General features: G+C 40.0%; 1 protein-coding gene across 3 annotated transcripts in view; it reads left to right on the top strand.

Annotated features, from left to right (window-relative positions):
- Nucleotides 1-23,624, top strand: part of FGF13 (fibroblast growth factor 13) — a 574,996-nt gene that overhangs the window by 238,577 nt on the left and 312,795 nt on the right. The gene's annotated exons all lie outside the window — the stretch shown is intronic.

Genomic DNA, 23,624 nt, shown 5'->3' with positions numbered 1-23,624 from the left:
GGCAAGGGTTGGGAGAAAAAGAGTTAAATGAGTAGTTGTATGGGAGGGAGAGAGAAGTCAGGAGTGAGGAGGGGATGAAGCGTGCTGATAACATGGGGGACTTGCTGATGTAGCTCCTGAGCCTCACATGAATGTCCTGTGCTTTTGAATGAAGACTGGGGATAAACTGAGTGAAGCATGTAGGCTATTCCTGATTCCTTGCTGGGGAGCAGGTAGGTTATTGGACTATGTCGTCTGAACCTTAAAGGAAGGGCTGATTGAAAATTCTCTGGAACCCTGTGTGGGTGAATACTGGTAATGTGAAGATTTGGTTTGTGAGCTCTTCAAAGGAATGTGTCCTACCTATCCTCACAGTCTTTCCTTCAATCCTAGCGTCCTGGCACATATGTAGCATATAGTTTTTGGTCAAAGTAGAAATATTTTTTCAGGATAGTTCTCTAATTCCTAATTCTTACCTGCCTCATTTCTCAACACCATAAGCCCCCTCTCTGCTGTTCCTGTACACACACACATACACACACCAGCATGTATACCTCCATTCCAACTGTGAATGGGCCACATGCTTTGAGATGCTTTTGCCTTTGCACCTTCTGTTTCTCTTTCTAGCATGTGCTTTCCCTCTACCTTATTCAGTCTTTCAGTCTTAGCGCGGGCATTATTTTGTCCACAAAGTTTGTCTTGCTAACCCACAAAACCATCTCCCCACTACGGCCCTTCCAGATGTCCCTTCTCTATGTTGTCATAGCATTCCACTCTTACGGCATCATTGTCATAGAAGAGAAATAAACAAAAATTGACAGTTTTGTTTGTGATCTCATCCCATATTGAACCAAGAGCTTTCAAGGGGCAGAGGCTGCATCTTACTCAGCTCTTTCTATCACTGGTCCTTAACCCAAGGCCTTGCACATACTAGGTTTTCAATATGTTTCCTGAATATGTGAATGGAAAATGTCTTCCCTCTTATCTTGCCTGCTCCTTTCAACACTTTCATTTACCTCTTCCATTCTTTTTGTCTCTAAGCTGAATATACAGATCATGAAGTCCCCAAAATTAATGAGCATTGACAAGCAAACCCTATTCATTCTTATCATCTAGGAAACAAAAGATACCAGTATCTCTCCTAACCATGAATTTCTTCCATGCTTTCCTTCCATTAAAAACACAAAAAATACTTCAGGAAACATATCCCTGGTGCTGACTACCACTACTAATCTCTAGAGATTAGTAACATTTATCAACCAGCTGTTTCATGGGAAGAGCTTTAGCAGTTGTTTTGCATTTTGTAGCTAATTGTAGGAACAAAGTGGCTACTCGTGCAAAATTTATTTTTTAAAAGAAAACATTCTCTCCCTAATCAAGTCCACATGGGAAAGGCAATATCAAATTATTACTGATCAGCATTCATGAGCCAGGAGAGAGATGAAGTAGTAGATTCTTTTTGATTCCTTGTTAAGAAGTTGAAAGGTAAGATGTTCCATGTCGCAAGGAAATTTGCAGAATCCAGTGATTCAAATGTTGGAGAATTAAAGTGAAGGAAGACTTTGCTGAGGGATTAAAAAGACTGGATAAGAAGTACTTTCTGAACATTAGAGACACCCAGACTAGTAGAGGTGGAAAGGTTTTTATTTTTATTTATTTTTTAAATTAATTAATTAATTAATTTTACTTTACAATATTGTATTGGTTTTGCCATACATTGACATGAATCCACCATGGGTGTACATGTGTTCCCCATCCTGAACACCCCTCCCACCTCCCTCCCCATCCCATCCTTCTAAGTCATCCCAGTGCAACAGCCCCGAGCACCCTGTATCATGCATTGAACCTGGACTGGCGATTCGTTTCACACATGATATTTTACATGTTTCAATGCCATTCTCCCATATTATCCCACCCTCGCCCTCCCCCACAGAATCCAAAAGACTGTTCAATACATCTGTGTCTCTTTTGCTGTCTTGCATAAAGGGTTATCGTTACCTTCTTTCTAAATTCTATATATATGCATTAGTATACTGTATTGGTGTTTTTCTTTCTGGCTTACTCCACTCTGTATAATAGGCTCCAGTTTCATCCACCTTATTAGAATTGATTCAAATGCATTCTTTTTAGTGGCTGAGTAATACTCCATTGTGTATATGTACCACAGCTTTCTTATCCATTCATCTGCTGACGGACATCTAGGTTGCTTCCATGTCCTGGCTATTATAAACAGTGCTGCGATGAACATTGGGGTACACGTGTCTCTTTCCCTTCTGGTTTCCTCAGTGTGTATGCCCAGCAGTGGGATTGCTGGGTCATATGGCAGGTCTATTTCCAGTTTTTTAAGGAATCTCCACACTGTTCGCCATAGTGGCTGTACTAGTTTGCATTCCCACCAACAGTGGAAGAGGGTTCCCTTTTCTCCACACCCTCTCCAGAATTTATTGCTTGTAGACTTTTGGATAGCAGCCATTCTGACTGGCATGAAATGGTACCTCATAGTGGTTTTGATTTGCATTTCTCTAATAATGAGTGATGTTGAGCATCTTTTCATGTGTTTGTTAGCCATCTGTATGTCTTCTTTGGAGAAATGTCTGTTTAGTTCTTTGGCCCATTTTTTGATTGGGTCTTTTATTTTTCTGGAATTGAGCTGCAGGAATTGCTTGTATATTTTTGAGATTAATTCTTTGTCACTTGCTTCATTTGCTATTATTTTCTCCCATTCTGAAGGCTGTCTTTTCACCTTGCTTATAGTTTCCTTTGTTGTGCAGAAGCTTTTAAGTTTAATTAGGTCCCATTTGTTTATTTTTGCTTTTATTTCCAATATTCTGGGAGGTGGGTCATAGAGGATCCTGCTGTGGTTTATGTCGGAGAGTGTTTTGCCTATGTTTTCCTCTAGAAGTTTAATAGTTTCTGGTCTTACCTTTAGATCTTTAATGCATTTAGAGTTTATTTTTGTGTATGGTGTTAGAAAGTGTTCTAGTTTTCATTCTTTTACAAGTGGTTGACCAGTTTTCCCAAATTGTTAAAGATAAGGTGTCAATAGGTGAATGGATTTATCTCTGGGCTTTCTATTTTGTTCCAATGATCTATATTTCTGTCTTTGTGCCAGTACCATACTGTCTTGATGACTGTGGCTTTGTAGTAGAGCCTGAAGTCGGACAGGTTGATGCCTCCAGTTCCATTCTTCTAACTCAAGATTGCTTTGGCTATTCAAGGTTTTTTGTATTTCCATACAAATTGTGAAATTATTTGTTTTAGTTCTCTGAAAAATACCGTTGGTAGCCTGATAGGGATTGCATTGACTCTATAGATTGGTTTGGGTAGTATACTCATTTTCACTATATTGATTCTTTGATCCATGAACACGGTATATTTCTCCATCTATTTGTGTCCTCTTTGATTTCTTTCACCTGTGTTTTATATATATAAATCTTTTGTTTCTTTTTTTTAATTTTATTTTATTTTTAAACTTTACAATATTGTATTAGTTTTGCCAAATATCGAAATGAATCTACCACAGGTATATCTGTGTTCTTTCTTTAGGTAGATATATTCCTAAATATTTTATTCTTTTTGTTGCAGTGGTGAATGGAATTGTTTCCTTAATTTCTCTTTCTGTTTTTTCATTGTTAGTGCATAGAAATGCAGGGATTTCTGTGTGTTGATTTTATATTCTGCAACTTTACTATATTCAATGATTAGCTCTAGTAATTTTCTGGTGGAGTCTTTAGGGTTTTCTATGTAGAGGATCATGTCATCTGCAAACAGTGAGAGTTTGACTTCTTCTTTTCCAATCTGGATTCATTTTATTTCCTTTTTCTGCTCTGATTACTGTGGCCAAAACTTCCAAAACTCTGTTGAATAATAGTGGTGAGAGTGGGCACCCTTGTCTTGTTCCTGACTTTAGGGGAAATGCTTTCATTTTTTCACCATTGAGGATAATGTTTGCTGTGGGTTTGTCATATATAGCTTTTATTATGTTGAGGTATGTTCCTTCTATTTCTGCTTTCTGGAGGGTTTTTATCATAAATGGATGTAGAATTTTCTCAAAGGCTCTCTCTGCATCTATTTAGATAATCATATGGCTTTTGTTTTTCAATTTGTTAATGTGGTGTATTACATTGATTGATTTGTGGATATTGAAGAATCCTTGTATCCCTGGGATCAAGCCCACTTGGTCATGATGTATGATCTTTTTAATATGTTGTTGGATTCTGTTTGCTACAATTTTGTTAAGGATTTTTGCATCTATGTTCATCAGTGATATTGGCTTGTAGCTTTCTTTTTTTGTGGCACCTTTGTCAGGTTTTGATATTAGGGTGATGGTGGCCTCATAGAATGAGTTTGGAAATTTACCTTCCTCTGCAATTTTCTGGAAGAGTTTGAGTAGTATAGGTATTAGTTCTTCTCTAAATTTTTGGTAGAATTCAGCTGTGAAGCTGTCTGGACCTCGGCTTTTCTTTGTTGGCAGATTTCTGATTACGGTTTCAATTTCCGTGCTTGTGATGGGTCTGTTAAGATTTTCTATTTCTTCCTGATTCAGTTTTGGAAAGTTATACTTTTCTAAGAATTTGTCCATTTCCTCCAAGTTGTCCATTTTATTGGAATATAGTTGCTGATAATAGTCTCTTATGATCCTTTGTATTTCTGTGTTGTCTGTTGTGATCTCTCCATTTTCATTTCTAATTTTGTTAATTTGATTTTTCTCCCTTTGTTTCTTGATGAGTCTGGCTAATGGTTTGTCAATTTTATTTATCTTCTCAAAGAACCAGCTTTTGGTTTTGTTGATTTTTGCTATAGTCTCTTTTGTTACTTTTACATTTATTTCTGCCCTAATTTTTAAGATTTCTTTCCTTCTACTAACCCTGGGGTTCTTCATTTCTTCCTTTTCTAGTCATTTTAGGTGTAGAGTTAGGTTATTTATTTGACTTTTTTTTTTGTTTCTTGAGGTAAGCCTGTATTGCTATGAACCTTCCCCTTAGCACTGCTTTTACAGTGTCCCATAGGTTTTGGGTTGTTGTGCTTTCATTTTCATTCATTTCTATGCATATTTTGATTTCTTTTTTGATTTCTTCTGTGATTTGTTGGTTATTCAGCAGCATGTTGTTCAGCCTCCATATGTTGGGATTTTTAGTAGTTTCTCTCCTATAATGGACATCTAATCTTACTGCATTGTGGTCAGAAAAGATGCTTGGAATGATTTCAGTTTTTTTGAGTTTACCAAGGCTAGATTTATGGCCCAGGATGTGATCTATCCTGGAGAAGGTTCCGTGTGCACTTGAGAAAAAGGTGAAATTCATTGTTTTGGGGTGAAATGTCCTATAGATATCAATTAGGTCTAATGGTCTATTGTATCATTTAAAGTTTGTGTTTCCGTGTTAATTTTCTGTTTAGTTGATCTATCCATAGGTGTGAGTGGGGTATTAAAGTCTCCCACTGTTATTGTGTTATTGTTAATTTCCCCTTTCATACTTGTTAGCATTTGTCTTACATATTGTGGTGCTCTTATGTTGGGTGCATATATATTTATGATTGTTATATCTTCTTGGATTGATCCTTTGATTATTATATAGTGTCCATTTTTGTGTCTTTTGACAGGCTTTGTTTTACAGTCTATTTTATCTGATATGAGTATTGCTACTCCTGCTTTCTTTTGGTCTCTATTTGCGTGGAATATCTTTTTCTAGCCCTTCACTTTCAGTCTGTGTGTGTCCCTTCTTTCAAGGTGGGTCTCTTGTAGACAACATATATAGGGGTCTTGTTTTTGTATCCATTCAGCCAGTCTTTGTCTTTTGGTTGAGGCATTCAACCCATTTACATTTAAGGTAATTATTGATAAGTATGATCCCATTGCCATTTACTTTATTGTTTGGGGTTCGAGTTTATACACCCTTTTTGTGTTTCCTGTCTAGACAAGATCCTTTAGCATTCGTTGGAGAACTGGTTTGGTGGTGCAGAATTCTCTCAGCTTGTGCTTGTCTGTAAAGCTTTTGATTTCTCCTTCATATTTGAATGAGATCCTTGCTGGGTTCAGTAATCTGGGCTGTAGGTTATTTTCTTTCATCACTTTAAGTATGTCCTGCCATTCCTGCCAGGGTCCAGCCCCAGCAGGATCCAAGGATACCCTCAGGATGAACAGCATCGGTGAGAGAGAAAGTAAAGGAGAAAGAAAGAGGCTGATATTCCTTGGTTTACACAGAAAGCCAATAAAGCCCCTGACATGGGACTTGCTCTGTTCACGGAGGCCTCAGGCGCCCTCTTGATGGGGCGAAGATGCAGAGCGCCTTCTCGAGAGGGTCTTAGAAGTCCGGGCAAAAAAGTGAACTCAGAGGGCCTCTGTGCTCCAGGGGATAAGCCTGAAAAAAGAAGAGAGAGAGAGAGAGAGAGAGAAAGAGAGAGAGAGAGAGAGAGAAAGAAAGAATGACATGGGGAGACCAGCTCTGATGAAGCCAGGTCTGCAGCTTTATTTTCAAAAGGGGCTTTTATACCCTGAGTTACACATTTCCAGAAGTGAAAGATACAAATTTATGCTGAGTCAGCTCAACATTACATCAGTTTTACCTTTATCAAAACCAAGACATTTTCTGCATAGCTTTTCATAAACAAGGGTCTTATGTTATGTACATCATCGTCTGGCCCTGTGGCCTGTTAACATTTTGTAACTCTTTCTTGATAAAGGTTCAGATCAGATCAGTCACTCAGTCGTGTCCGACTCTTTGCGACCCCATGAATCGCAGCACGCCAGGCCTCCCTGTCCATCACCAACTCCCGGAGTTCACTGAGACTCACGTCCATCGAGTCAAGGATGGTAGTTATTTGTTTGTATCTGGTCTGATATTTCTTGCAGGTAAAGCAGATAAGGTTACTACTTAACAAGCCTTCATGCAAAAGCCATAATTTAACAAGCCTGTGTCATGATAAGTAGAAAATACACTTTACTGTGGGGCCAAAACCTCATGGTAGCTGTCTGTTTTTTGAATAGCTGATTATTTACCTCATTTTGTTAGTCTCTTGGATTAAATTGTAAGGTTTCAAGTGCATAAAGTCTGTCTTTCGTTAATTTCTTTATCTCAAAGTCCCTTAAAACAGTCAATAACCTATATGTCTCTGGGGTCAAACTGCCTTGATTAAAATATTGGTTCTGCTATCTGCCAACAATATGACTTTGGGCAAAATATTAACCTCTCAATACTTCAGTTTCCCCATCTGTAAAATAGATTATAAGGATTGAGTATATGCTCTAAGTCAAGTGGTTGAAATTATACCTGGTATATTTATAATACTATTCAATAAATGTTAGTTATTGTTTTCATTCTTGGTGATTGAAACCATCAAATAATCTTACATTAAGAGAATTAGGAGAGCTAGCCTATGAAAATGAAGAAGGTTGGAAAAGTACATTAAATTCACCCAAAGGCAAAAAGCAGATAGAATGCAGGTCTGCAGAAAGGGAGGATCCAGATAGTGTTATGGAAGGTCATCAAGTCACAGATAAAATCATAGTTTAGGAAAATGCTGTCTAATTGAAATTTCTATGGTGACAGAAGTGTCCTGTATTGACACTGTCTAATGTGGTAGCTACTAATCACACACGGCTTTTGAACACATCAGATGTGGGTAATCCTAGTGAGGAAATTGCATTTTGCATTTTATGTAATATTAATTAGTTTATAATTAAATTTCAGTAGCCACATGTAGCTGATGACTGCCATCATTTTGGCCAGTACAGGTTCAAGATATCAGCCGTATCTTTGTCAGTCACTGTAAATCTCTGAGTAGGAAGCCAGCTTCAACTGGTTATGAGGACAGCAAAAGTGAAACTGACTTGAGAGTGAGTGGTGTGTGGTTGGGAGCAGGGACTTGGAATTGCTTCCAAGTGGGATTCATATGGCTCTCATCTGGTTCTGTCCCTCCTCTGTTATTACCTCTCCTTCTCCCTCTAGTTCTGTTCTCCTTTGTCCCCTTTCTTCTGTACCCCTTCCATTATCCCTTCTTCATTCCCTATGTCCGTGCTCTTTAGCCAAATATATTATGAGACCTGTGCACAGGTATGTAAGTCCCAACCAATTAAGGTCAATGAAATATCCACAAGAACGTGTTTTAAGACATGTGTGGGTTAATGGCCAATTCCTTAGGACTGGAAGCCCACTGGGAGGAAGTCAGAAGCTGTGGCAAATAGAGAACTTTTCCCCACACCATTTTCATGTTTAGTGTCACCCTCCATTGATTTAGTATTGATTCCATTCGTCTTTTATGTAGTAGATCATAGAAGATTTTGTGGGTTTTCAGTGGAGCCTCCCACTGTTTTCCCCTGAGCTAGATACAGATGATATTTCAATACCTTCCTCATCTTAGAAAGACAAATACCATATGACATCACTTATATTTGGAATCTAAAATATGGCACAAATGAACTTATCCATGAAACAGAAACAGACTCATAGACATAGAGAAAAGACTTGTCATTGTTGATCAGGGAGTAGAGAAAGGATGGACTGGAAGTTTGGGATTAGCAGCTGCAAACTATTATATATAGAATAGATAAACAACAAGTTCCTACTGTATAGCTCTTAAGAGGTCCCTCCTCCATAGTCAATATCTGGCGATAAACCATAATGGAAAAGAATATGCAAAAGAATATATGAATATATGTATAACCAAATTGCTTAGCTGTACAGCAGAAATTAACACAACATTGTGAATCAATTATACGTCAATAAAAAAATGCAAAAAAACCCCAACCTACTCGTCTTAGAACACATTCTATTTTGAAAGCTTAACGAGTCCTTTAAGGGAAAGATGAACACTTAATATGTCAAGAAAGCGAATTGCAATGATGATATTTGGAAGGTGAAGAGGTCCTAGCCAGGACATGTGAATCAAGAATCTCACACATTGTTATCCAAGCGGTGTTTGGGTCCAGTGTTCTCCATGGGAACAAACTTCCAGACCTTCTAGAACAACTCCTTTCTGTGTTTCTCATATACAGGTTAAAACAGTTAATTGTTAGTATTTTCTTTAAGATTTGTTTTTATGTGGACCATTTCTAAAGTCTATTGAATTTAAGAATATTGCTTGTTTTATGTTTTAATTTTTGGCCGCAAGGCCTGTGGGAGCTTACCTCCATGAACAGGGATCTAACCTGCACCCCCTGTAGGAAGGAAGGTAATGTTTTAACCACTGAACCACCAAGGAAGTCCCATTGTTAGTATTTTTAATATTTTAAATCTGCACTGGGTCATAGTTAGGATCTTAAATAGTTAGGATCTTAAATAGTTAGGATCTTAAATAGTTTGAATGTTTGCTGTTGTAAAAGCAGCTATTTTGCAGAGCACCGGAAAACCTCTTTTTATTTGTGGAACCTATCCATATTAAAATGATCACTTCAGCAGCTTTCTGCGGAGAAAATGGTAGTTCTGACCTTTTATTCCATTTGACCATGGAGAAGAGGACTGTAATTTCAACAATAAAATCCCCAAAGTGTTCTTGTGCCCATTTTCTTTCTCCAAAATATCATTCTGTCTGTCTGCTAGTAATGCACCTTAATGCATTTTCAGTGACCTTTCCCCACCCCACCCCACAGGAAGTTCTCACAAATACTTTTCATTTTTCTTTAAAATAGAGCTAACCATTGTAAGTTCTTACACAGATACTTAGAGAAAACGTTTATAAGTGTAATTCATTTGGAAAGCGAAAAAGTGGGCCTTCCCCAGAAGCTTTTTAGGGTCCTGTGTCTAACTCAAGTAATACACTATTCGAAGGCCAGGCTGCAAATAGCAATTGCCAGTGAATGGCCATGAATACAAGTCCAGATTTCAAAAACAAATTTTGAGAAGCATCCAATGAACAGTGAAACAGAATCTAGTCTGGCAGGTCCCAGATCTCATTTTGGGACAGCTCCCTCCAATCCCATTTTCCTATAGTGGGCAAAGTTGTGCCTTTCCAGTGTATTCTCCACACTGCTGCATGTGTACACTTACTCAAGTATAGCACAGCGGTCTTGCCCATTGCTGTTCTTGGACCTCTGCACCACCTGATGCCTGCCAGATGTAGTCTTTTACTGTCCCAAAGTCAAAAAGTCCTTCATGACTTTGCTCTTACCCTTAATTCCAGCCTCTCTTCTCATGGGTCTGCTCTCCTGCAGCCCCAGTCACTGTTTTCAGCTCTCTTGTCACCTGCCATCATTTTTCGCCACCTCCCTTTGTCCGCACCATTCTATCCTCAGCATCCTTTTGCTCCTCTGGATCTGTCAGGCAAAGAATGATCCATTCCTGTCATCCCAGTTCAAATCCTTCCTTATCCAAGGAACCTCCCCAGAATCCCCAAACATGCTGAAGGCCCTTTTCTGTGCAGTCCTCTGGCACGTTGAAACTGGTGTAGTAGAAGAGCTCAGATTCAGAAACGCTGAGTTCAAATCCCAGCTCTGCCATTTGCAAGGTGTGTGATCTTGGACAAGACATTGAACTTCACTTTCTGAGGCCGTGCCTTCTTCTGGCACACGGAGACAGTATCTTACCTCCTCTGCACATGTCACAGGCTGGCTGTGACCCTCAAAGGAGATAACACACCCGAAGTATGCAGTGAAATGCCACAAACATGGGCAGTACTGGTCTTTTCGTGGTTGTTCTTCCATGAAAAAGGGAGCTTTGAAATAATCATTCTGAAAGGTGCTGAGGGAAGATGTTTTTCACCCAATCCCTGGGCATGACCATCAGCTTGGCCCAGAAACTGTAGTCTTTCAGCCTCTAAACTCTACTTTCCAGATGGCCCCTGGCACCAGAAGAGGTGTGGAAACTTTTAGTCACTCTTCATGTTGGGATTTTTGGGTTTGAGAATCAAGAGCAGCTGTGGTCACAGCACTTGCTCGCACTGTTGAGGTCCACGGGGACAGTGATGCATCTGATTCAGCTGCGTGTCTTCTACAGAGCCTGCCACCACGCTGATGCCACGATGGAGGATGTGTGCACATCCTCACCCTCCTTTCGTGAGCTGTGATGAATGGTAAAAATGTACAGTGTAATACATGTAAATGAAATCCTCGCTAGTAGTTTCCCAAGCCCATATCATGCCGATCTGATCTGTTAGACTTTTCCTACAGTATTGAGGGGTTCTCCTAACTTGCACTAAATATTTAAGAGATAAAGACTTGGAAGTGAAGATAGTGACTCACTGAAAACAATGGGGTCTCAGAATGGTGACTTGGCAGGACTATAGAGATGGGGCTTATGCACAGTGGCAGTCTTGCTTGAGCCCTTGTTCTCAGGGTTGGGGAATTCGTTGCAGGCTAGATTATAAAATGAACCAAATATTAATAGCACCACCCAGAGAGATCCACTGTCTATGCCATGAATACAAGTCCAGGCTTTGAAAACAAATTTTTTTGTTGTTTTGAGAGAGAAAGCAATGCAGCCGACGAACAGTGATGCAAAATCTAATCCAGCTCTCCAATCCCATTTTCCCTATAGAGAGAGGGCTAAGGTCCACTATCTGTGCCACTCGTACTCTTTTCACCAACTCATCCTGTACCCAGCAACTGATTGTAGAGAGTTACAGGATTTGCAGCAATTGATTGTAGAGAGCACCCAAGTTCTGTAAGCACCATAGTCAGCTTTTCATATTCTTCCAGTCTTTACTCAATCCCATCTTCTTCAGTACTGCATGCACTCAACCCTTGGCCTCTTGAGCCCTATTCCACTGAGCTAATCTATTTATGGGGTTTTGATTCATGGGGACTAGCAAATTCCCCATGACATTTTTCACAGAACTAGAACAAATAATCCAAAAGAGAAAGGTACGTTTAAAAGTTCTCATCTGCCCATCCCCAAGTGGACTTGTTAGTTGCTAGTAGATATCACAGGCCCACTGGGTGCTTTGTGCAATCAGAGATGTCTATCTCTGTCTCACTGATACCAGGGGAAGAAGAAGAAACGTGCCCTCTGTCTGAAGGTGGGTAGGCTACAGAAGTAGTGCCAATTTAGATGCTCCCACAGTCTTCCATGAAAGTCTTTGACCCTTCTTGTTCAAGAACATTTCCACTCAGACCCAATACACCTTTAGGAAAGAGTATGGCAGAGTAGACACAGTTTAGGCCATGGGAGCAAAGAGCATATAAACCCCAGTGGCATCTCTTCTAGCTACCTGAAGTCAGTGTAAAATGGGACTGATGCCTGCCCTCCTTCCCTCTCTTGTTTCAATTATTTTAAGAAAATTCAGCCATGTGTCACACACTGTGCTGAAGAGTATGGTGTAATGACAAATAAAACACTTACCCAGCACTCAGGAAACTTATAAACAGATCTCACCTACCTTCCTGTTGGTTCAGCCTGTTCTGAGAATTTAAGGAGAGTGGTGGATGTATTAAGTTGGCCAAAAAATTCATTTGGGTTTTTCCACTAATATCATATGAAAAAGCCATACTTTTTTGGCCAACACAATAAAAGTGGTCAAAACATAGTCAGTGCTCACACAGCATGGCCATCCTTTCCTTCTCTCCATTTTGTTGTTATGGCACTTGGTATACTTAGGTGTGCACACATGCAGATGTGTGCACACATGTGCACTCAGATCTCTGTGACTTTCATTTCTTTTAGTCCAAGATTGTTGCCATTTGCATACATAATCCTTAGGGCAGGTGCATCAACCAGTCAAAAATGGTCTCGAGGGACTTCCCTGGTAGTCCAGTGGTTAAGACTGCACATTCCCAGTGCAGGGGGCCCGGGTTTGATCCTTGGTCAGGGAACTATATCACCACATGCTGCAACTAAGACCCAGTGCAGTCAAATAAATATATTTTTTTAATGGGCTTCATTACTTTGCTTGAGTAACTTGACTGCCAGCAAAGCAGGACTGATGAACATATAGTCACTGAATCAGGTGGCTTTCAGGATTTCCTTTGGTGTTAGAATTTCAAATTGAGTTTCCTGCTCCTGTGGTTAGTTGTGTATTGGAGGCACTGACAAGCTATTAGCTTTCCAATTTGTTGTAACGATTTGGTGATTAAAAGACATCCCTAATATAGTGTGTTTGGGGTTCAGAAGTGAATGCTCTTGTAAGAAAATGATGCTAGTAATGAAAACTGTGCTATGCTATTTTGTGACAAGTTTCAAAATTATGACATCCCACAAACTCATTTTATTTTCCAGGCATTGTAGAAGTTCTCTTGCCGTAGTGCAATTATCTGTCATAATTGATCATCTTCCTCCACACACTGCCCTGCACCATGTAGGTCAAGCCTTTGTGATTCCACTGAAGAAGTTAGGAAGCTGGAAGTCTGCCTAGATGTTTCCTTCTGTGTCACCACCCTCCCCCAAATCTGTTCCATTGCAAAGTTCTTGAGTTTATTCCTTAAATAGACGTCATCTCCATCCCCACTCAGTTCAGTTCAGGTCAGTTCAGTCACTCAGTCGTGTCCGATTCTTTGTGACCCCATGAATCTCAGCACGCCAGGCCTCCCTGTCCATCACCAACTCCCGGAGTTTACCCAAACTCATGTCCATCGAGTCGGTGATGCCATCCAACCATCTTATCCTCTGTCATCCCCTTCTCCTCCTGCCCCCAATCCCTCCCAGCATCAGAGTCTTTTCCAATGAGTCAACTTTTCACATCAGGTGGCCAAAGTATTGGAGTTTCAGTTTCAGCATCAGTCCTTCCAATGAACACTCAGGACTGATCTCCTTTAGGATGGACCGGTTGGATCTCCTTGCAGTCCAAGGAACTCTCAAGAGACTTCTCCAATACCATAGTTCAAAAGCATCAATTCTTCAGTGCTTAGCTTTCTTCACAGTCCAACTCTCACATCCATACATGACCACTGGAAAAACCATAGCCATGACTAGACGGACCTTTGTTGGTAAAGTAGTGTCTCTGCTTTTGAATATGCTATCTAGGTTGGTCATAACTTTTTCCTTCCAAAGAGTAAGCATCTTTTAATTTCATGGCTGCACCATGTTCTCTTGATCTCAAACATCAGTGACACCAATAACTCAGAAGTCCTCTTCACCTCCAGTCAGTCCCCCTCCACCTTCCCCCACATCCCAACCTTTCCTTCAGAAGCCATTGGCTGGCTCACAGGTGACCATGGCACTTTCCTGTTAAGCATCTTCAATGGCTCCATATTGCTTATACAGAATAAAGCCTGAACTGCTTGGCATGATATGCAGCACTCTGCCCAGTTTGTCTCCACTTTATTTAGTCTCTACTCTCATCATCCCTGTTTCTTTCCCAGTCATACCAAAAAGACTTCTAGAATAGAGCACCATTCATTCATTCAGTGGCTATTTATAGCTAGACACTGGGTATACCACTGTGAACAAACAGAACCAAGGTCCTGTGTTCATAGATTTTCTATTCTAGAGGGGGAAACAAAAAACACACACATTATTTGTGCAACTTTGTCTCCATATGCCCATTTCTCCACCTGAAGAAATTTCCTTGCCTTCTACATCTACCTCATTCCCCTTTCAGGAATTAGCTTTTAAACATTTTGTCTAAGGTAGATATCAGTTGCTTTCCACTTTTTTCTCTGTGCTTTGGCATATTTTGAGGATAGCATTTGTTTTTCTCTCATTTCTTGTTGTTCGCATGTCATATCCAGACCTGATGCTCTCTGTTTATTTGGATAGTATCTTTATCTCTTTGTCTTCAGAGTCCCCAACACTGTGCTAACACTTAATCAGGGCTCCAAAAAGGTGTTCGGTCCACAAAAGAATTAAAGGAAGTAAGGAAACTCATTTACTTCCAATTCTTCTTAGCTTGGAAAACTTTTAACTAGTTTTAAATTATGACCCAGTGGGATTGCTTAGACAAGAAAATGCCACTGAATTTTACAACTGATGGTATTTCCTATAAAGTATAGAAGGAACAAGTATTCTCCCTGTGATTTGGTTTATAAGTCATTGTCTCATCAACTTTATATTAAACTAAGAAATTAAATGAAATATTCCTCACACACAGGTAAATTAATCTTTGCCTTCATATCCTCTTGCTGTGTAATCATTGTCAGAGTTTACAAGAGGTAGAAAAACAGGAATCACAAAGAAATGATTGAAAGAATTGATACATCAAAATTAATAAAAAAAAAAAAACTTCTATTCATCCAAATACCAAAAATTAAAACAGCTCTTCTTTAACACTCACTTTTATTGGCTATGACTTTAACAAGACTTCTGATCTTTAGCCGTCTCTTCAGGGTGTGTGTTCTTTACTTGTTTTAATGCTCTGCTGCCGCCATCTTGAAATTCTTAATTTTAGAACACGGTATACCATCCTCTCTTATCTTGTACTCAGCCCCCTAAATCATGTAGTTAGCACAGAGTCCCTTGAATCATTCCAGAACCTTCATGCTTCCAGTGACAATTTTTACATCAGGCCCACTTTTATGATGTAGGAAAATACCTTGTCAGCAATATTGGACCTCAAGGGGAATACAGAAAGTCACCTACACATTGATACCTTGGTCGTGTACCATATAATCCTGGTATTCATTCATTTGTTCCTTCATTAATTTAATGAAAATGATTCTGTGTCTATGCTTTGTGCCAAGCATAAAGGCTGAGAGCAGCTTCTCAACAAGTATATATTTGCCAAATATATGTATGAATCAGTTCAGTTTAGTTGCTCAGTTGTGTTCAACTCTTTGTGACCCCATGCACTGCAGCACGCCAGGCTTCCCTGTCCATCACTAACTCCCAGAGCTTACTCAAACTCATGTCCATTGAGTGGGTGATGCCATCCAACCATCTCATCCTCTGTCATCCCCTTCTCCTCTTGCCTTCAATCTTTCCCAGCATCAGGGTCTTTTCAAATGAGTCAGTTCTTCACATCAGGGGGCCAAAGTATTGGAGTTTCAGCTTCAGCATCTGTCCTTCCAATGAATATTCAGGACTGATTTCCTTTAGGATTGACTGGTTGGATCTCCTTGCAGTCCAAGAGATTCTCAAGAGTGTTCTCCAACACCACAGTTCAAAAGCATCAGTTCCTCAGTGCTCAGCTTTCTTTATAGTCCACCTCTCACATCCGTGTAGGACTACTGGAAAAACCATAGCTTTGACTATGGTTTTGACTCTGGACCTTTGTTGGCAAAGTAATGTCTCTGCTTCTTAATATGCTGTCTAGGTTGGTCATAGCTTTTCTTGCAAGGAGCATGCATCTTTTAATTTCATGGCTGCAGCACCATCTGCAGTGATTTTGGAGCCCATATATATGAATATGTGGTATTATTTCTATCCCCATCTTACAGATGATGAAACAAAGGCATGGCTGGTTGATCCTGACCAAAGTCAAAGAGGTGTTAGGTGGTAAAACAGAAACAACTTTCTAGTTATCCATATTGCTTTTCTAGACATGTAGAGGTGTGCACATGCTCAGTCACTAAGTTGTGTCCTCTTTGCGGCCCCATGGACTGCAGCCTTCCAGACACTTCCGTCCGTGGGATTTCCCAGGCAAGAATAATGGAGTGGGTTGCCGTGTTTAGAAATGAGACATATAAGACCAGCTAAATAAGGATTTTCTAGAAGTGAAACACCAACTATGAAGATTCTTTTTGATTTGTTTTCTCTTTATTCTCATGTGGTATGCAGTGTAACAAGGGAGGTCAGATAACTGCAGAGCAGGTAAATCCAGCAACCCAAGGTAGTGTAAGTCAAGTACCAAGACAGTTTGTGTAGGTGTGGGCTGCTGTGGTGAGGTGGGGACACAGAGAAAGCCCCAGGCATGCACTAGGCCAAGCCATGAGAGTCACCCAGGCACATCACCCTACGAAGGTAGTTCCATGTGGGTTGGGTAGCCAGTGCCAAAGGAACCATAATCTCTATGGCAAATGTCCCAGGACACTCATTAACTAGTCCCCAGGTAATTTGTTCTCCAAACTGCTACACTCCAGTCTGCAACCACAGCCATGCTGAGAGTCGTCCAGCAAAGGAGTGGTCAGAGGACCTGGCCCAGAGTGGAGTCTTGTCAGATGCCCAGAAAGTTAGAGTAGGGAATCTCATGTCATATGAAAAAGGACTTTGGGGGCCTAAAAGTGTTTAATATTCCTACCAGTGATTGGTTGGGGAGAGTCTCTTAACTCATCAGCAAGTATTTATTGAGTGACTACTATGTGCCAAAGAAGTCAAATGGAGATTGTGTTTCTGGCAGCTGGACTGTTAACTCCCATCTGTATTCTTGGTCTTGAGTTGGACATCAGTCTGATGTGGAAGTACAAAGTAAATCTGTTTCTGTGCCTGCTCATTCTTTATCCACCTTTCCACTACATAGTTCCCAGCAGTTGTGCCAAGCCTTTCTGAATGCCAGGAAATCAGCTATGCATTTTGAGAGTGTCTTATGGAAGTAGGAATTGTTTCTCCTCACTGTAATAGGTTTTAATGAGCTTGGACAATGCTTTCAGTCTCATCTATGGAGAGACTCTATTGTGATGATTTCTCTAATTCTGATGGGCTAGCTTAGATGTGAACTGATCTCTTGCTTTCTTTTCCTTTTGATTTCTTCTTTCTTTTTAGATGTATCCTAATGTCCTCATCTATACCCAATCCAGATTTATAGTGCAATGGATTTCTATGGTGTGGAGCCTTCTAAACATTCTGCAATTCTGCTAGGAGGGCTCATGCGTACCTTTGAGAATCTGATGCAAACTATTAACCCTTTCCCACAGAGAAGTGCACTTGTGTATGAATGTGTATAATTCAGCATCCAGGTAAGAGATGTCTCAAGGGCATAGCCTGTCCATAGATGCTGCCTCATAGCATGTGGAGACCATAGAATTTCTGCAGGGTCAGCCCTACAGATCACTGAGTTAACTGGTTTTCAAAATTATTTTAACCATGGAGCCCTCTGGTTGAAGGCAGCCTGAGTAATTCTCACCTGTATCTCCCCCAAAGTGCTTCCTGAGGGGGTTCTGAGAAATGCAATTTGAAACCCAGTGTTCTAGTCCAGTCCCTTCATTCCTTCACATGGTAATATTGATTCAAAGAGAGTAGAAATGATTTAACAGAAAGTCATACATTCTCTCAGGGGTAGAGCTGAGACCTGCAGAGCAGAGCCTCGGTCTTCCCTCATTTCTCTTGTGATTGCAAAACTCCCACCATCCATACCACATTAGTGTTGCAGAGAACCTACACATACCATGGTTTAAACACATATAATCATTACTGTTGAAGTCAGAGGAAACAGAAATACACAAATGACTTGCATGCAGTTGGCCATCAAAGCTGTCTTCATTCTGTCTCATTTCTGCTTGTTCTCTTGCCTTTGTGACCTGCATCCATTTTCCAGCTCGTATGTTATTAGAATACACAGCACAGTCAAAAGTATCCTGGTTGCCCTCCACAAAGTGCCATCCTGTTGGCTTTCCACAAACACTCTGCCATAATTTGTAAGGAAGCAGCAGCCAGCTGTGGCCCTGGCACAGTGTCCACTTGGCTTCAGGCCACCAGCTGAACAATCCAGGCTATTCTTGGGCTGGTCTCCTCCTCAGTCTTCCAAGCTACTTTGTCACTGTCAGGAAAGCCAACTGAGCCTCAGCTGCAGTCTGTAGACTTGTGGACCTGACAATGGGCAAGCCATGCCGAGTCTGTCTGGGTCTCCTCTGTTGTGCATCGGTCCACAGTGAAGACAGCTGCTTCCAGGTACATAAGTCGAGAGAGAAACGACAAAGTCAAGAAGGCAAGCAGGCAGTTCACAGACACCATTGTTGGGGTAAGGGACGAGCTGGTCTCCAGACTTCCTGATTCATATTTCTTTGGGTGGAATTTCTCTGCGCTACATACATTGAAAGCAAAGATAGCCCATCTGCCAGGCCAGAGATCCATTTACACATCACTTCAGCCTATCTAGGGGACTGAGGACTAGTGGAAGGTGTTTCCAGCCAGGAGAGTGGCATGGTAGAGTGGTTAAGAACACACACTTTGGATCCAGTCAGATAAGAGTTTGAATCATGACCCTGCCACTTACTGTCTGTGTGGCCTTGGCTAAGTTCACTTTCTTGAGCCTCCACTCCCTCATCTGTCAAGATGCAGAACATAATATCTACATTAGAAGAGAGTTCTGAGGCATAAGAGACAAACTGAGCACAACAGTATGTGGGATTTAGTTCCTTGACCAAGGATGGAATGCAGGCCCCCTGCATTGGGAGAGTAGAGTCCCAGCCACCGGACCACCAGGGAAGTCCCCAGACTTCATATTCTGAGTGTCTCATTCTCCACCAATCCTCTGTATCCCAATTGTGAGGAGCGACTATCATCATTATCTTGAGTTTTTGTTTTGTTTTGTTTCTAAAGTACAGATGCTCAGGTGGCCCTCCCAAGCTGTCTGAGTGAGGAGATCCAGAGTGTGCTCTGCACGAATGTAGATGATACGTCAGGTCCCCCCAGTGATTCTGATGAGTCGTCAGGCATGGGGACCCCTGATTCTGGAGAGTTCTACAGGATTTCCCTTCCCCAACTTCCTTTGGTCTCAGAACTTCTTACCTTCACAAAACTCTCTCCTCATTAATCGGGCCCACCACTCACACATGGTGGTTTTCACACAGAATATCAAAGAGTATTTACAGTTTGTCTAGAGGACCTCAAAATGAGATTTTTTTTCCCCATGGTGATTTCTTTTTGTTCCTGCTTTTATGACTTGAGATCAGATTCTAGGGGATGGAATACTAGAAGACAATGAACTTCAAGGGATCTTTCTTATGGCTTCCCCAATAATCACTCAGATCATTTTGAAGATGCATTTTTCTATTTTATGACTCTAGCTGCAGTAATGAAGTTTACCAATTCATGTAATGGAGTGGAAGTATTTCAGGTTTCATCATAAGAGCTACTAGATAATTTTTAAATGTCAGTTGCTACCTGTGTTTTCATAATCCTTATGATAATCCTTGATATAGGCAGTAATCTTTTTCCCAATTTTAAAACAAAGATAAAGTTTGGATACCTGCATACGTGCATGCTGAGTCACTTCAGTCATGTCGACTCTTTGTGACCCCGTGGACTGTAGCCTGCCAGGCTCCTCTATCCATGGGATTCTCTAGGCAAGAATACTGGAGTGGGTTGCTATGCCCTCCTCTAAGGAGTCCTCCCAACCCAAGGCTCTAACCTACATGTCTTATGTCTCCTGCATTAGCAGGCGAATTCTTTACCAGTAGCGCCACCTGGGAAGCCCCTATCTAAGGCCACACAGCTAATACAGATCTTCATTTAGTGAATGGGGATGAGCATAATCTTTTGAAATTGCAAACTGGATCACCTTCCTCCCTCTCTTAAATTCCTTCAGTGATTTATTCTTTACCCTTAGCATGGTTTCCAAAACAACTTTGTGAGGGTAGTGATTTCTGTCAGTTTTCGTCACTACTATATCCCCAATAATGAGAACAGTGCCTGGCGTATAAAAGGAGCTCAATAAGCTCCTTGGAATCCTATGGAATAAGTTTAATAATGGGACCCGGATTCAACTCAAGACTATCTGATTTCAGTGCTCACTTTTAACTTTTTTTTGGTTACCAAGCATTTATTTTATATTGAAGTATAGTTGATTTACCATGTTTCAGCAAACTGATTCACATGTATGTAATATTTCATATTCTATTATGTGATTACAAGATATTGAGTATAGTTTGCTGTTCCATACAGTAGTTCCTTATTATCTCTTTTATATATAGTAGTGTGTATTTCAGTAATTCTTATACATACACATCTTTAACTTAGGTTAAATTTACATACCATGGGATGTACCAACATTTAGTGTACGATTTTATAAACTTTAACAAATATTTGCAATTGTGCCATCTGCAATGCTATCAACATATAAAACATCACCCTAGAAGCTTCCCCTTTGTCACTTCCCAGGTAACTTCTCCACCCACTCTGGAGACAGGCTATTCTGTTTCTATTTTCATCATAGTTTACTTTTGTGTTTTCTAGAACTTTGCATAAATGTAATCATACATTATGAAGTCCCTTGTATCTGGTTTTTTTTCACTCAGCATGATGGTTTTAAGATCTATGTTGCTAATTATTAAGTAGCCTACCAATGTATGAATGGCTTCCCAAGTGGCGCTAGTATTAAAGAACCTGCCTGCCAATGCAGGGCACATAAGAGGCGTGGGTTCCATCCCTGGGTCAGGAAGGTCCCCTGAAAGAGGGTATGGCAACCCACTCCAGTATTCTGCCTGGAGAATCCCATGGCCAGAGAAACCTGGTGGCTATAGTCCATAGGGTCAGAAAGTGTCAGACATGACTGAAGTGACTTAGCATGAATGTAGTGCAGTTTATTATTCTGTTGATGGACATTTGAGTTGTTTTCAGTTTTTAGTTTTACAGATTTTCACCTGAACATATGTGTTCAGGTCTTTTGTAAATATGCTTTAATTTCTCTTTAGCATTTATCTGGATAAGCATTTCCTAGGTGATATGGAAAGAGTTTGTTTAATATTTCAAGAAAACTCCAAGCATAGTTTCAAATAGATTGCCACCAGCAATGTATGAGAATTGTGGTTAATTTATATCCTTGACAGCACTTTGATATTTGAAGTCTTTTTAATTTTAGCTACTCTAGTGGGTGTGCTATGGTATCATTATGGTTTTAATTTGTATTTCCCTGATATGTGCCTGGTGAGCACTGCTTCATGTCAGTTTGGCCATTCACGTGTTTTCCTTGTGAAATGTGTTAAAGTCTTGGCTTTTTTTTTTTTAAGTATTTCTATTGTTTATTTCTTTTTATTCTTATTCATTTATTTTCATTCACTGGGTTTTAAGTATCATGCCCTGGGCCCCCTGCTTTAGGAGCAGGGAATCTTAGCCACTGGACCACTAGGAAGATCTCTGGTCTCAAGCCAATATATTTTATTGGCTTGTTCATATTTTGACCATTGAATTATGGAAGTCCTTTATATGTTCTGGATACAAGTTCTTTATCAGGTAAGTGTTTTATGAATATTTTTTCCCAGATTGTGGCTCAGTTATTCTTTTTCTACTCTTTTGATATATAGGATATGTTAATAAAATGAAGTCTAATTTATCAATTTTTTTTCTTTTATGGCTCATATTGTCTCTGTCCTAAGAAATATTTCTTAATCCCAAGTCTGTGAAGATAATCTTCTGTAAAGCCTCTGTTTTACAATCACTGTAACGTGCACCCTCTCCTTGACTTTATTTTTATAGTGGATGCATTACTTCATCAGATCATTTTTTATCAGAAGAAGCTGATGGGAGGCACTGTATAGACGGCTTTGATGTTTGGCAGATGTGAATTCAAACCCTGGTTCTAATACTTATTAGCAGTAATACTTAGCTTGGGCAAGTTACTTGATCTTTCTGTGTGTTGTTTTTTCATTTGTATAAAGGGAATAATACCTCCTGCTTATCCTACAAGGAAGTGATAGTTATCAAATGAATAACTGTATGATCACTTCTTTTTCTCCTAACTTTTTAGTTTTTATTGGAGTATATCTGATTAACAACGTTGTGATAGTTTCAGGTGGACAACTGAGCAACTCAGCCATACATATACATGTATCCATTCTCCCCCAAACTCCCCTCCCATCCAGGCTGCCACATAACATTGAGGAGAGTTCCCTGTGCTGTACAGTAGGTCCTTGTGCGTTTTCAGTTTTAAATATAACAGTGAATAATTGTATGATCACTTCTTAACATAAGGCACACCACATAGTAAGTCCTCAACCAATGGTATTTGCTGTAGATAGAATGATTTCCATTCAAACTATATCTATCTCACCACTAGCTCTAAATGCTAGAGGCCAATAAAGATAGACTTGCCTTTTTTACCCACTCACCAGACTTCAGACAGAATCACTGAACATAGAAATGACCCATTGAGAAGAAACCAGCTACAGCTATGAACAGAGTTATTTATATATAAGTCTAAAATCATTTTTACACTTTTGATTAATGTGAATAACAGAATCTCCCAGTGCTGATATGACAGATATGATTGCACAACTCCCTGGCAGAGAGGACAATTTTATTGAAAACTGAAATTGTATGAAAGAGCAGATGCAATGCTTTTCTAGAAATGCAACGTGCTGGTTAAATGTGGTTAAAGGCAGATGTTTAGAGGGTTTTAAAGTTACTGTTGTACAGTGAAAAAAGAAGGGAGATGAAGGGAGATGAAACAAACAAGGAACTTGAATTCTTGGCCCTGTCGCTTGACTGTTGTGAACTGTTAGGAACCTCACTTCTATCATCTGTAAAACGGAGTTTAAGTACTGAGAAATATTTTGTGAGTGTTACATAGAATGTGAGTACAAACTATGGCACATAGTAGGCCCTTGAAAATGGTACTTATTGGTTAGCCTCATTCTTTTGTGACTTGTATTATTACTTTTATATGTAATATCAAACAAAGGCAAACTATTGGGTCTCAAATGAATTACATCCTAAAGGAGGAAAGCAATATTTTTAATGGATTTCACCTCTGTGTTTTGGAATTATATTCCCAAAATACACCCGTTTGATATGCGAGGCCATTTGCAGAACACTCACTGATACGGTGCATTCCTGAATCGTAGTGAAGCATCCCTGGCTATTTGTCATGTTGAAATGATGGAAACACACATTCCAATGATCTTGTGTAATGAAGAAGAATGTGGCTTTTGCTCCATACATTTCCCCCTTTAATACTTTAAACATCTTCCT

This window comes from Bubalus kerabau, chromosome X (assembly GCF_029407905.1).
Source record: "Bubalus kerabau isolate K-KA32 ecotype Philippines breed swamp buffalo chromosome X, PCC_UOA_SB_1v2, whole genome shotgun sequence".
NCBI lineage: Eukaryota > Metazoa > Chordata > Mammalia > Artiodactyla > Bovidae > Bubalus > Bubalus kerabau.
The sequence above is the reverse complement of the archived record's forward strand: the minus strand, read 5'-3'. Positions and strand labels throughout refer to the sequence as shown.